The sequence below is a fragment of the Macaca nemestrina genome, chromosome 3, assembly GCF_043159975.1.
Source record: "Macaca nemestrina isolate mMacNem1 chromosome 3, mMacNem.hap1, whole genome shotgun sequence".
Lineage (NCBI taxonomy): Eukaryota > Metazoa > Chordata > Mammalia > Primates > Cercopithecidae > Macaca > Macaca nemestrina.
The window spans coordinates 103774112-103790486 of NC_092127.1; the positions used below are offsets into that span (position 1 = coordinate 103774112).

The following is a 16375-nucleotide window of genomic DNA, read 5'->3' on the forward strand; positions in this document are numbered from 1 at the left end:
CAGTAACCACAGGCTCCTATCCTGGGCTGGTTGGAACATCTTAAATAGGACACTGGGCAGTGTCAGGGAGGCTGAGGTAATCCTGCCAACACAGTGATGATCTCTGGCTGCTGGATTCAGCTCATTGGTATTTCTTCCACCTCCTCCCTAGTGAGGATTTCTGTTACTGGCTGTCACTTCTCATCACAGTCTCTCACAACTATTTCATTACTTTCTTCTGTCTTCTGGCCACGTTGTATTTGCAATGAGACTATCCAGTTGTCTTTCTGAAATGAACTAGCCTACAGATATTTCAAAATATTCTTTCATCAACCTTTTCACTGTTTACCGTATTATTTTTCCAGGGCTTCAAGGCATTGATGTCAATGAGAACTGAGTTCTGTGATTATAAGTCAGTGAGATACTGCTTTCTGTTTAATCACTAAACGATATTAAATATATTATGGGCCATGTTAAATATTTTGAAATATTAGCCTTTTTCTTATTTTTGTGTTGTTGTTTCAGAAACTTAATAATGCCAGACATCTGAAAGTCAGATAACCTCCCAACTGTACACGCTATTTATTTTGCTCATTTTGTTTGACTCAATTCAGTTCATTTTACTAATGTACAACTCACTGTCAAAATATGTTGACCCTCTAAGTAGTTTTAAATAGTACTAAATGCTCTCAGCATTCAATGGTTAATTTTTGCATTCTTGAATAAATACATTTACAAAAAAAGCAACTTTATAGCTTAAAACCTAGACACTGTAAAGACCACCTGACTCCTTGCCCACATATTTCTTAATTCCCATAGCTAGGAAGTCTTAACCTCAAAAGTGATTCAATCTAGGCCTACTTGCAGGACCAGTCTTAAGCCAAAAAACTCATCCTGAACACCAGAAGTTATAATTTTTCTCTTGCCTTATTCTTCCTGAAAGGATGCCTGCCTCCTCCTCCGATTGCAATGACTAAGCCTCTGTCTTACAAGGGAGTATTTATTAGAATATAATCACAGAAAAGGCGAAGGCTCTAAAGTCCAAATGTTTGGGGTTAAGTTCCTGCTCCCCTAATTGCTAGATTTCTGTGTCCCAGTTTTCTTACTTGTCTAATGGAGCTAGTAATCATTTCTACCTCATCAGGTTGCTATAAGGTTTAAAATAACACATATTAATCACTCGGTAACCATTTATTATCTTAGGTCCTTTGAGACTAGGGTTCTGTACTTTTTTACCTATATCAGTCAGAATCCCAGCAAGAGACAGAATACAACTCAAAAGATTCAGAAGACTTGAAAGATTCAAGGAACATATAGAGGTGTAGGAAGGGCTAGAAGGGTAAGGGGTTTTGAGGCACCTGAACGCTAGCAACAGTGGGAAGCCATTACCACTGTAGTCTTGAAACCCTGGAATCTAATGACAACTAAAGCTGTAGGGGAGGAGCTATCTAATAGGAACTAGAGCTGCTCTTATGAAGAAATGGGGTCACTTCCAGAAACATGGCCCAAATAAAACATGGGAAAGAAATTCCCTACCTTTCTCTCTTCCCACATTCAATCACTACCGGTGCCTCCCAGTGGAAGTCAGCTGGCAAGAAATTCTTGGGAAATGAAGTTCATAGTGATAGACTTATCAGGGCAGATAGAGAGGCCAAAAGGAGGAAAAATGGATCTCAGGGAAATGCCAGGCAGAAAATATCCAGGATGTCAGTCCTTAAGCAGTTTTTTGTATAATCCAGTTCCTTACTTTAGAGTTACAGCTGCCACACTTACAGATGCTCAGCTACCTCTCTTGACTCTGAATATGTTCTCCTGGAATTGAGCCCTAAGTTCTCTAGTTCCTGACTACCTTTGTCAGACTTTAACCAAGTCAGGTTTTGCTCTTTGATCCTCAAACCTTGGTTCTAATGGAGAACTTTTTCCAGAAGACTGTTTTTTGCATGATTATTGTTTTTGACAGCCTTAATGGCCCATTCCTGTACAAATTATCATGTCAGCTGTAAAGCTGTTCCAAATTTATCATTAAGACTTAAAATAACAGAGTGAACATTTTATTCTCAGTTGCTTTTGGTCATAAGTGCAGAGAGATAGTGTGGAAAGGGAAAAAATAAATGTTGAGAAATGGAAAATAGGAAAATGAACTATTGAGGGATAATTCTCCATCAGTCTCTTGCATTGCTGCATGTCTTAAAAGCATAGGCACTTATTCCTTTTTGATACAGAGTATATTTTCAAGAATCTTTGTATAGTGAGCAGCCTTGGAAAATAGAGATAAAGTTTTCCTCCAAAGTAGAGGGTATGTTTGCTTACTGCCCATTATAAAATATTCCTGGCCCCTAAATTCAGCATTCCTCTTTTGTAACTCAGTCCCCTATGTGTGTGGGTGTGTCATCTGGCTCACTTCATGTTACCTGTGGGAACTAAGACTCAGGGAATGGCATACTTGTCAATTATCTGTCACAGATTTTGGCTGTGATAAACTGTGTAATAAACTGAGTATGAAACTATGCTCTGTCTCTAACCCAAGAGACTTGTGTATGCTACCAACATGCTATAGGCTGAATGTTTGTGCCCCCGGCCATGGTAGGATAGTCACCTTTCACAGTTTGAATGTGTCCTCCAAAAAGCATGTGTTTGAAAGTTCACCTCCAATGCAACAGTATTGGTAGGTGGGGCCTAACGGGAGGTGTTTAGGTCATAAGAGATCCACCCTCATTAATGAATTAATGTTGATTATAAAAGGGCTTGAGGCTATGAATTCAATCTCTTACTCTTTCTGTCTGTCCTTCTGCCATGTGATGACTGCAAGAAGTCCCTCTCCAGTTGTTGATCCCTCAACCTTAGACTTCCCAGTCTCCAGAACCATGAGCCAATAAATTTCTGCTTATTATAAATTACCCAATCTGTGATATTCTGTTATAGCAGCTCAAAACTGACTAAGACAGTTTCCATATAAGGTGACAAAGAGACCAGAGCTCCTTCTCTCCCTACTATGTGAAGGTACAGCAAGGAGACATCAAACTGCAAACTAAGAAGTGGGCCCTCACCAGGAACTGAATCTACTGGTACTGTGATCTTGGACTTCCCAGCCTTTAGAACTGTGATAAATAAATTTCTGTTGTTTAAGCCACCTGGTCTATGGTATTTTGTTATAGCAACCCCAGACAACTTAGGGCATCCATAAAACTGTGGCAGATAACTTGTCAGGTTGTAAGTAGAATAAAATCTCAAACTCTTGACAATTGTTGACATATACTTCTACTTCCTTTAATAATATGGACTTCTTTAGATAATGACTTATTTGGGAGTCATGCTAATGATAGGCACTGTCTAGTGTAAGAGACACGGTTGGCCATTTCCAACTTTTTACCAGTTCTCACTCTCAAATAAATTCAAAATTTTTTTAAAGACACAAAATATTTTTACTTAAATGGTGTAAAAGCCCATACAAAATATGCAGGTTGTTTCACCATTGAATAATAGCATGTCAGTTTTACACATTGTAACATTTCTGGTAGGCTGAGGAAAAGCCCTATCCCTGAGACATATACATATATACGCACATGCATATACAAATACATGTATCACACAAACACATATGCACACATACACACATAGTCCATAAGACTGGATTATGTTCTGAAACCAGTTATCTAAGAATATGAAGTATGTTTAAAAAGCAAAGTAGCCTCAACTTTGCTTTTTAAAAAGAGCAAAGCTATGAGAAAGCCTAGCTGTGAGAAGGCCTAATAGGAAACACAAGCTGTAAATGTCATATTTATCCAAAGAATGGTCTCATTGCATCCAGAACACTTAATTCTCACAGTGCTACCATCCTTTTATTCTTCTGACTCACATCACCTTTTCAGGAGCATTTGCAATAAAACCAATGCTTTGTACTCTATATAAATACTTACAAGCATAGGACTTTCTGGGACTTGAACTGAAATCAGATTCAGCAAAGCTTCAGCCTGATATTGGGGTAGTGGGTGTGTGGGTGTGGTGAGGAATGATAGTTTAGCTTCAGCTTTCCAGGTGAGCCCATGCCCTCACATTCATCCTTGTATGAAGGGAATTAGTCAAGAGATAATATTTAGAGTGTTTCATGCAAATATCCAATTCCCCTAAAACCTAAAGCAATAATGAAAATTCTGAAACTTATGCTTCACTGATTTGCATAAGCCTTGCCCATTCCCTATATTCTTATAAAATTGTCATAAATGTTTCCATCTTAAAAAAAAAGAAAACAAACTAATAACTTTATTTATTTATTTAATTATTTTTTGAGACAGTCTCGCTCTGTCGCCCAGGCTGGAGTGCAGTGGCCGGATCTCAGCTCACTGCAAGCTCCGCCTCCCGGGTTTACGACATTCTCCTGCCTCAGCCTCCTGAGTAGCTGGGACTACAGGCGCCCACCACCTCGCCTGGCTAGTTTTTTGTATTTTTTTAGTAGAGACGGGGTTTCACCGTGTTAGCCAGGATGGTCTCGATCTCCTGACCTTGTGATCCGCCCATCTCGGCCTCCCAAAGTGCTGGGATTACAGGCTTGAGCCACCGCGCCCGGCCACTAATAACTTTATACATGGCAGGACCTGTGGTAGCATAAAGGAATTAGACACCTGTGGTAGAAGGGAGGGAGATTTAAAAGATATGAATGTACAAATGAAGAAAAAAATCATTGTACTGAAAACTTAACCATCTTTGAAATAAAAATGCTATATCCCTCCCCATTGTGCTTCCCCATCTTGCCTAGGTCCTAGCCAAGAAAGCAGCATAATGCAATGAAAATAATAAAGACTTTGGATTTGAAGTTAAGCAAAGCAGGCTTCCAATACTAGCTTCTCTCTCATTAGCTGTGTGACCTTAAGCAAGATAACCTGTTTGGACTCTAGTCGCCTGATCTATGCAAAACTCAAAACAAAAACCCCTTATGAAAGTTTACTGACAACATAAAATGTTACAATTCATTAGCACCTGTAACATAGTATTCTGTGTCATCTGATGTCATTATTATTTATTATTATATCATTAACCATTATACTATATTATTTAATTCCATCACATGGTGTACTCACACACACTCACAGTTGCACAGACTGGACCATTTAGACACTGCAATTAACCAAACATGCCCACCTCTGAAGGTGTGGGAGGAAACTAGCATACCCAGAGAAAACAGATATCTATAAATAGATACAAATAGATATCTATCTATAAATATAAATAGATATCTGTCTACAAATAGATATGTTTTCCCAAATTAAATCAGATTAAAGTGATGTATCTGACTATATAAACAGATCTTTTACACTTGGATGTTGATTCTCACACAGTCAAAGCAAAGCAATGGTGAATAAAATTCCTCTGTGCATATATAAATACTGGAGAGAAGGAGAGGAATGTGTATGTATTTTACATGTGTTTCATATACCTATTATTTTTACAACACAAACAATATAAATTAAAGTATGACTCTTGAAGGTTGAAAGTCTGCAAAAGATAGAGGGGATGCAGAAACATTGTAGGTTAAAAATGACAGCTCAGAGGACACTATGAGTCAGAACTAGAAACCAGAAGTCCTTCATTTCTACTGTCTTGATAAAAACATCTAAATCACCTATTTTTTCTGTGCTAAGTTTCCTCCTTAAGTTTAGGTTAAGCATTCATCCAATTTTTAAAAACACACATTAGATCCAAATCATGTGCAGTTCCCAAGTGGGGAGGTCACCTGCAGTCCCAGCACTCCTGGAAAGTTCTGACACATGTTCACCCACATGGATCCGTTTCCCAGCCTACTTTGTAAATGGTCCAGGACTGAAAAAAAAGGGGTTACAACTTCTCTCTTGCCACAAATAACCTCGAGAGACTCTACAGGTTAATGGAAGATGTCACTATAGGCGTGAGAAATCATGGTTGATTTATGTGCCAGACTCTTCCAGCTGATTCACAAGTTGTAGGCCATGCAGTGTCTCAGGAGGGCTTTCTTAGGAAATAAGTTTCTGTTTGTTCTCCTTTAGATAGACTAGATATTAGTATTCATAAGACAGATGTCTCCAAAGCGGTGCCTGTGAGCTTAAATACAAATATGAAATTAGTCATTTGTAAAGCAGATTTACATATTTCTCTGATGGGCTGTAAGATTCTGATTTTGAGTACTAATTCATATAATTCATATTTTAATACATTTATAGTGGCTCTCAAATTAGCTTTTCAGCCAACCATTGGGAATTATTTTTGGCTTGTTGGACTATTAATTCTAAGTACAAAACAAAGTCTTATGAAAGAAAGGGTAAAAAATTTTGTCCTTTAAGTTACACAAAGAAGCAAAAATTGTCCCCAGGAAATTAATACTCTAATTATAAACCTTCTGGTTGAGAAAGTCTTGAAAAGCTTTGTCTCTTTTATGAAGTCAAAAGTCTTTGGTTTGGCTTCGTTTATTTTTTCCCATTCAGAACATATGGGAATAGTCCCAAAACAACGGAACAGCTGGTCTTTTCAAAATTAGAAAAGAAAATGCTACTAACACTGTAGAAAAAGAAATCCACACTGTTGGCAAAACAGCTGTTCTTATTTCTGAAGGATATGGCAATGGCTAAGGCAACATGTTTTCCTGCTTAAATTACAGTTTTGGAAAAGAGAAACATCAATCATTGTTTATAGATCAAGTTGTAATAGTATCAGTTCCCTTCTTTCAACTTAGTCCACTTAGAATGTTTCCAAAGATTGAGAGGATTATCACGCCGCCCAAATGTTCACATTTTGAATGACTTTCTGAGTTTACATTTAAATAATTGCTATCTTATAGTAGGCACAGGTCTTCTCGAATTTACTATACTACACTGTATTTTCTTCCAATTTTTCAGTTTTATATGGCAAGACATCAACAAATGTTAATGATGAAGGAGAAAAGAAGCAATTTAACAAATCGAAAATGTATGTTCAGAGTTCAAACAATATCCTAAATTATACTGTATATGCCCTCAGGGGTAAAATGGAATTTAACACCCTGAACCAGTCTCTCTTGGTCCAGTGGACACAGGACTGTGTCAAATGTCAAATTCTCTCTTAACTCTCAGTTTTGCTGCACAAAAGTGACAAAACACTCATATGCACTTTGTCCACAATTCGAAATTGAATCTATAAAAGTATTCGTCTGACATTTTTTGATAGAGACATACTTCTTAGCAGAAATAGCTGAAACTTGAAAATTGCTTCCCTGAATTAAAAAAGATGAATTATAACAAAAGCTATACAAATCATTGATTAATAAAATATTTAAAGATTCAACAATAAAGAATCTATGTGGCAAGCCCTCACCCCTGGTAAAACCAGAGCAAGATGACAGTTCTATATGGCCACCTAATTGATATAATATGTAGGTCACCAAAATGTTTGCAACCAATCAGAAAATTTCCACATCAAATTTACTAGTTTTTGGTTTGGCAGCAAAATGGAGGCTATTTTCTTTGTAGGCTATTTTCTTTGTTGAGCCATCTTATTCAGTGAAAATAACTACTTTTAAGTTCCTAGTGTTGGCCAGAAATGGAGCTCAATGCTTTCCAGACATGATTTACCTTAATCTTTGCATTATGCATATGGCCTTGCTGAAATTACTTCATTTTAAAAACAGGCTAGTGAACTCAGACAGTTTTATATTATCTGTCATTTATCTTAAAATTCTTCAGCACAGACACTGTGATATACAGCAAGTTCTCACTTAACGGCAATAGGTTCTTGGAAACAGACTTTAAGCTAAATGATGTATAATGAAAACAATTTTACCATAGGCTAATTGATATAAACAAGAATTAAGTTTGTACAGCATATTTCTGGTCACAAAACCATCAGTGAACTTCTATATAAAGATTAAACATACTTCCAACATTGTACATTGAAATAAATGTGAACTATATCTACATATAAAAGATTAATGAAAACGAATAAGAGAATTATTTACTCATTTTTTGGTGAATCGGTGATGGTGGGTTTAATCAAGGAATAAGTGTTTGCAAAATGAAAATGATCAGGGGTCCCTCCTTCCACTATGAGTTCAAAACCAAACAGTAACAAATATGGAAGGTCTCTGAGTGCTTTCACACTGCATTGTTTATTGTTGTGCATCTGTAAGATTATCCTCTACTTTACGAATTTTTACTAGGCGGTAATGTCTCTTCATTCATTTATTTCCAACCTGCTTATTCCATTGCAGGGTTGCAGGTGACCAGAGCCTATCCTGGCAGCTTAGGGCACAAGGTGAGAACTGACCCTGGATAGCGCATCATCCCATTACAGGGTGTACACACACACACACACACACACACACACACACACACACACAGTTGCTCAGACTGGACCATTTAGACATGGCAATTAACCAAATATGTCTATCTCTGAGGGTATGGTGGGAGGGAAACTAGAGTACTCAGAGAAAACCCATGCAGACATGGGGAGGACGTGGAAACTCCACACAGACAGTGGCCCTGGCTGGAGATCTATTTTTTTTTCTCATCAACGTTATACTGTTGAAATAAACAACATTATTCAAGGACTTGCTGCAAATATCTGATATTTACTTTTATTTTATTCCTTAAAGTAATTAGTAACATCTGAAGTATTCAATTGGGAAAACAAATGCCAAATGTAGTCAGCATTTTGAGAGACTAATCAAAATTCACAGTTCAGAAGCTGATACTTGAAATTCTTCAATTATCTTTATCTCTGAACAAAACCAGGGTTTTGTGTTAATTAATATAATGGAAGATATTAGCATTAACCAAAGAATCGTAGGTTGGTTTTAGTCAGTCTGCAAGACTGGTTACAGAACTTGCCCAAAATGGCATAGCTGGGATCCAAACAGGTTTTTCTGATTCAAAGACACTTGCTCTGAAATACTATGTTTAATACATTCTGACCTTATCTTCCATCAGTATAGAACTGTGGATTAGTTTATTTGAACTTTGACTGATAAGTGAATGATATAGAAGACAAATAAGCAGAGAAAGGGAAGGCAAGAATTTCCCTAACAAGACTGTCATACATACATATGATGCCACTATACAATTCTTATATTAATCAATGTCCAAGCACCTTCTCCAGGGCCTCATAACAAACAACATATATTGGGAGGCTTAGCCAACAGAAATTTATTTTCTCATAGTTCTAGAGACTGGAAGTCCAAGATCAAGGTATCAGCAGGCTTGATTTCTCCTGAGGACTGACTCTCCTTGGCTTGGAAGTAGCCACCTTTCACTCTGTCCTCACATGGCCTTTCCTCTATGCAACATGCATCCTTAGTGGCTCTTGTGGGGTCCAATCTTCTCTTCTTAGAAAAACTTACTCCCATGGGATCAGTGCCCACCCTAACAGCCTCATTTTAACTTCATTACCTCTTTAAAGGTTCTATTTCTCAATATAGGTACTCAAAACAGGTATTTCTCAATGAGGTACTAAAGGTTAGGGCTTCAACATATTAATTGGAGCCAGGGGATACAACCCAGTCATAACAGCATCTAATCGATCTCCAAGTCCAGGACATTTTGTCGTCCTTTCCTCTTCATAGGCATTTTTGCTCCCTTGTGTAGGTCATCAACACATCCTGCCCACTCAGTATAACAGTCTTCTCACATCTGGTCTTACACATATCCACAGGGTTTTATAGACCAGTGTGTTGCTGAAAATTTTTGATAAAGTCTCATTTCTGAGAATGTACCCTCAATAAATATAGATATGTTTATATATATTTAGAATTTTTATCAATGTATTAAATATTACTATACCTTAATTTAATTCTTGCTTTAACAGAGTAATAAATGTGATTGTCTTTATTTCCTTTCAGCTCCAAAGACTGAGAAACACTGTAAAAGTAAACCCATATCTAGATCCCTCAGAAAGCAGCTACATAACTTATAAGTATGCGCTAAGAGATGGTAAAAACCTATTCGTTAAGAATTAGAGATAACTCATGTCCAGTTATAGAAAGGCTGAAATTCATTTGGAGTTTGAAGAGTGCTGTGGAGTCGCCTCCATCCACGGGGAGGTGTTTCCCTGTACTTGAGCCAATTGAGAGGTGCATTAAGGAAACACATCAGATAGCTTGACAGATGACTCTAGGGTTTGTAGAGCTTAAGGACTAGTATGAGATGCTAAAGTTAGATCAGCCCAAGTTAGAGGAGGGAGAGAGAAGCATGTGTGTGTGTGTTTGTATGTGTAAGAGAATGTTAGAGTGAGCTAGGGTGAGGGTACTGTCCTGGGAGTGACCTGCATGTTGGCTGAACATGGGGCTGAAAGTGAATGAATACACACATGGACCAGACAAGAGGAAGTTTTTCTGGAGACACTTTGGAAAGGTCTCCATCCAAAAGGGCTAAAATAATTCGGAAGAGGGGAGGATTTCGGGGAATCTTGGGGGTGTGAAAGGGTGTAGCAAGTGGTCAGCTAAAGGACAAAAAAGAGATAGTGCTCATGTCATCCTCATGGGGTAGGAATTGCAACCCTGGGTTCTGAGGGGATGAATCTCCTGGAAAATCTCAAGAGCCCCTCATGGCGGCAAGAATCTTCACAAGATACTTCTTTAATTTTTATTTCAGTTAATTGTTTGCTGAGTAGAAAAAAATACAGTTCCTTTTATCACTGAATTGTCAGTACCTCTTTTTTTTTTTTTTTTTGAGACGGAGTCTCGCTCTGTCGCCCAGGCTGGAGTGCAGGGGCATGATCTCCGCTCACTGCAAGCTCTGCCTCCCGGGTTCACGCCATTCTCCTGCCTCAGCCTCCCGAGTAGCTGGGACTACAGGCGCCCGCCACCAAGCCCGGCTAATTTTTTGTATTTTTAGTTGAGACGGGTTTCACCATGTTAGCCAGGATGGTCTTGATCTCCTGACCTCGTGATCCGCCCGCCTCGGCCTCCCAAAGTGCTGGGATTGCAGGCGTGAGCCAGTCAGTACCTTTCAAGACAAATTTTACTCAGCAAACTAGCACTGAGGACAAAGCATTGCTTTGAGACAAACTGTCTGTGAGATGGTTGATTTTAAGCCGTGATACTATATTAGAAGGTTGTTATTCATAGAAGCACTGATTAATATGCTTTTGCTCCTGGCAGACTCTACACACCAGCCCATTTCTCCCCACCTCTTTTCTTAGCCTCTTTTCACCTGAGAAGTCCTGGCACATCGCCTATCCCAAAGACCTACTAACTGCAATGTTATTTCAGCCTCTGCAAGTTTGTACTAATCACCTGCCTTTGTTGCTCCGTGAATGGAAAATGTGTCACTTCAAAATATTTGTAGATCATCTTAGGAATTTATCTACAGTAAGAAGGAGCTCTGCAGGCTACCAGTGATTAAACTGAAAAGAAAAGTAAGTTCTATTAGCAAAGAGTTGATGAAATCCAGCCTCTCATAGGAGAAAGGAGTAGGTTGGAGTAAATACTTTCAAAGATCTTTGACTCCTCTCTAAAGACAAGCTCTGTTGTGTTTCTCATGATAACCAAATTTCTTTTTCAGCATTTGAATACATGTCACTTGACTGTCAGCATTAAAAAAAATAGATTTTGTTCAGTCTTACTACCATTGTAAGTAATAAAGAAAAATGCATTGGATAATTCTGTGAAATAAGCAAAAGTTGTTAATTAATTGTAGTATCTAATGATGTCAAGGTACAGTGAGGAGATCCCTTTAAAATATAGCTGTTGAAAGCAGGAAGTTTTCAACATATATTGAGATTTAAAAATACCTATACTCTTTGACCTAAGATTGCACTTCTAGGAATCTGGTCTAATGGAAAAAATGTCTGTTTACAACTGTGTTCATCACAGTGATATTTACAGTATTTTTTAGAAATGGAGAATGATTAATAAGTTAAAGGTCATATACAAAATATCATATTCAATCATGTTTTTGTAGAATAATAAATAAGAACAACTTAATGGTCACTAGCTGTCAGGTACTATTTCAGTGTTTTGCATCTATGGACTCAATTCTTATAACAACGCTACGAGGTCTGAACCATTGCCATTTCCCTTTATATACGTTAACTGAGACACAGAAAGGTTAATATGCCCAAAATGACACAGTTTGTTGGAGTAGAGCTGAGATTTGAACCCAGGCCTCCTGGCACTATTATCCATACATACAACCACCACATCACAGGCCTTAGTTTGCTAAAGTTATCATAAGAGTGCCACAAACTGGATAGTTTAAATAAAACTTTATTGTCTCTGAATGCTGAGGCCTGAAATCACAGTGAAGTGTTGCCAGAGTTGGTTCCTCCTGAGGCTGTAAAAGAGAATAAGGCATCTGTACCAAGCCTTTCCCCTAGTTTCTGGTGGTTTCCTGACAATCTTTGGAATTCCTTAGCTTGCAGAAGCATCGTCCTGACCTCTGTCTTCATTTTTATGTGGCATTCTCCCTGTGTGCATATCCGTGTCCACATTTTATCTTCTTGTAAGAACACCAGTCATATTGCATTAGGGGCTCACCCTACACTAGTATAATCTCATGTTAACTAATGACCTCTGTAAGGACCCTATTATTGAAAAAAAGGGTCACATTCTGAGGTACTGAGGGTTAGGACTTCAACATATGAATTTTAGTAGGACACTGATCAGTCCATAACATAGTTTCCAACCATGTTAATATTCTCACTACAAAATAATAAATGAACAAGAGCAGAAAATAGATATAAATAAATACACACACACACACAAACACTGATCTCCATTTAAAAATAAACACATTGGGAAGAGAAGGAAAATATACCAAGTTATAGTATCATAGGTCTTACATTCTTCTTTATTATCATTTGTATCTTACAATAAGCACTCGATACTATTGCAATCATTTAAAACAATAATGAACTGGGTACAGTGACTTATGCCTGTAATCTCAACTATTTGTGAGGCTGAGGTGGGAGGATTGCTTGAGGCTAGGAGTTTGAGACTGAGCTATGATGACACCATGGCATTCTGGCCCAGGAAATAGAGTGAGATCCTGTCTCTGAAAAAAATAAAAATAAAATAAAATGCAGTAATGACATAATTATATCTGAAAAGAAGTAGAAACATTTTTTTCAAATTGATTAAGATTAGATTGTGTAGCGCTGAAGAGCTATGTTAGTGATTTGTATACACAGGGTAGGCCATATCCTGGGCCATGATTTTAACTTAAGTGTCCATGTCCCCTGCTCAACATCCTGCAAACACCATGTTTTGGTCCCATGTTTTTCCCCACATCCTATTGTTCTCATCTCTTCAAAGAACAACAACTTGCTGCTGTGTGGCCTTAGTATGTTATCTGATAGGACTTTTGAGGAAAGGCTCAAACAGATACATCTTGAAATTTTAGCAGCGTCTCCCTGGTGGTTTTAAAAGTGGGGTGATTACACACCAGGTGTTGTGCAAGATCACTCACTTAGGGTGTGAGGAAAATATGAAGACTTCTCTTAATATGTATTTAGATATTGGTATTTAATACATAGGTTGGAACTCTTACCTTGCTCAGAGCACATGTCAGGTGGCCATCAGTCAGGTACAGTATTACAGTATTCAGGTACCCTCTGGGAAGAGTGAGAAGGTTGCAGAGTAAGAGTCACAGGGCAAAAGAGGGGACAATTGGGCCTGTGTTAGTTTCCCAGGGCTGTCATTAAAAATTATCACAAACTTGGTGGCTTACAACCACAGAAATTTATTCTTTCACAGTCCTGGAGGCTAGAAGTCCAAAGTCAACATGTCAGCAGGGCCACACTCCTTCTGAAGATTCCAAGGAAGACTCTTCCTTTGTCTCTTTCAGCTTCTGGTGGCTACTGGCCATTCTTGATGTTCCTTGGCTTATGGACACATCACCCGAATTTCTGCTTCTGTCTTCCCATGGCCGTCTTCCCTATGTCTCTCTGTCTTCTTTCCTGTCTCTTATAAGACATCTGTCATTAGATTTAAGGCCCATCTAATCCATGATGATCTCAAGATCTTTATCTTAATTCCGTCTACAAATAAGCTTTTCTAAGTAAGGTCACAATCTGAAGTTCAGGTGAACATATCTTTGGGGGCAGGGGGAATGCCATTCAACTTGCTGCAGGGCCCTAAAGTATTACCTTGTTTCCAGAATGCTGAAACATGTTTCAGTATGCATGTATACGGTTAGGTGGATTTATAGATCATATTACTTAGTTTTAACCAAATTAGTCTTCACAGAATAGACAAGTGGATCAAAAAATTTAAGGCAAAACACCCCACATATTAAACACAGCAATTGCACAAGCCCAGGAGAATAGGGAAATGGAAAGGCTGACCCTTCTCCCATGCTCTGTATAAGCTCTGTGTCAGCCACTGAAAACTGCCATAATAACATAATCATACCTAATGAGAAGTAGACTAAAATGTTTAAAATGATCAAGAAGTTCATTTGAAATATGGACTTACATTTACTACCATTAATAATACATCTTATATAGTGTGCCTTGAGATTTTTTTAATGATAGTATGAAGTCATCACAATTAGTAAGACATATTAAAACCAAGCACTCAGAACATGAAGGTACTGCTCCATAAATGTTTTAGCCATGTTTCAGAGTCACTTTAATTTTACAAAATTAGCTCAATTTCATGGCAGACATAAAATCGCCTTTTGAAGGTTCCTGACTGTGAGAAAAATTATAAAAGCCACATACTATCTATGAAACTTTTATTTTTTCCTCCTTGGTAAAAATTAGCTGAAACACATACAACATAGAGACGGAATATGCCCACCCTGTGAGTAAACAGTAAACAGAGAGCTAAAAATTTGACGAAACCAGAACTTGGGACAATAATCTACACATTGTCAGATATTTTCTATAAAGTTATATGAAAGTAGAGATATTTCTAATATGACACCATATAGTACCTGCTAGATTCCATTTCAAAAATAAAATACTTTGAAGCTATTTTTTGTGCACCACAGAAATAAAGATGTATTATACAAGATACGTTGTTGACATTCTGTAATTTTTTAATGTTTTTTCCCCACAAAATTTACATTACTACATTAATGGAGCAACTATTTTCACAGGAATACAGAAAACATTTTGAGAAAAAATTACCGACACACTTTCACTCTATTCACTTCATTGTTCACAGGCAAGCTATTGCAGCAAAATCAAAGCTAGGAGTATGCAAAGTACTGCTGGAAGTCATTGATGTAATTCATTTTTAAGAAGATTTTTAAAATATAATCGAGCCCTTACAATAGCTCAGTAATGATGTGGGAAGTGAGCAAGAGAATCTATTGCACAACCCAGGGATGCATCTGTTATCCTGCGTCAAAGTTTTAAAACACTTGTTGAACTAAAGGTGAGTGGTGCATTTTTCTTTTATAGGAAGACATATGTTTCAAATTTGCTGACTTGTTCCCTGGAACATGTGGCGTTTGGTAATATGCCACCTAACAAATAATTTTAAAAAGGAATAACTATGCAAAATATGTCCATGTGATGTAAAGGTGAAGTTTTAATAATGAACAATAGATGAGCTGCATTTTTAAAGTGTTAAGAAGATAACTGTTAAAAATGACTGCTTTGAAATCTTTCCATATTTATACATGTTACAAAAAGCAATACAACGTAGTTTGGGTCATCTATAAAAGCTCTCATACCTGTACATTTTAAGAACTTGAGAAGAGGCCGGGCGCGGTGTCTCACGTCTGTAATCCCAGCACTTTGGGAGGCCGAGGTGGGTGGATCACAAGGTCAGGAGATCGAGACCATCCTGGCTAACACGGTGAAACTCCATCTCTTAAAAATACAAAAAATCATCTGGGTGTGGTGGCAGACACCTGTAGTCCCAGCTACTCTGGAGGCTGAGGCAGGAGAACAGTGTGAACCTGGGAGGCCTAGGTTGTAGTGAGCAGAGATCGCACCACTGTACTCCAGCCTGGGCGACAGAGCCAGATTCCTTCTCAAAAAAACAACAACAAAAAAAAAAAAAAAAGAAAGAAAAAGAAATTGAGAAGAGTCTATAAAATACTTGAAAGGCATCAAAAGTTAGGAAAGTGTGAGAAACTGTCACAGTCTATAGAGCCCATAAAGATGTGAGGATTAAATGTAATGTCCTATTTGGGAACAGGATAGTGTAAAATGAGAGAGGTGGCAAAAAAATTAGGGGAATCTGAAAGAAGTATGGACTATAGTTAATATGTATCGGTTTGTTAGCTGTGTGGGAAATGTCCATATTAGTGTAAGATGTGATCAATAGGAGAAATGATATGGGCTAATTGGGAACTCTCTGTAGTATCTGTACAACATTTCTGTAAATCCAAAACCATTCTAATGTTAAAAACTTACTTAAAAAATAAACTTGTAAAAAGAATTTTCCAACCTGTTTATAAATCTTTCAAACAAAGGGTTGCAGTAGGTTTTGGACTCATCTATT

General features: G+C 37.7%; 1 long non-coding RNA gene across 1 annotated transcript; it reads right to left on the bottom strand.

The window, feature by feature from the left end:
* Nucleotides 1-12163: 12163 nt before the first annotated feature.
* LOC139362190 (uncharacterized) lies at nt 12164-15868 on the bottom strand. Its single transcript, XR_011620574.1, has 3 exons — nt 15600-15868; nt 13464-13878; nt 12164-12968 (listed from the first exon to the last, which is right to left on the bottom strand). It is a non-coding gene; the product is annotated as an uncharacterized lncRNA (long non-coding RNA).
* Nucleotides 15869-16375: the final 507 nt, after the last annotated feature.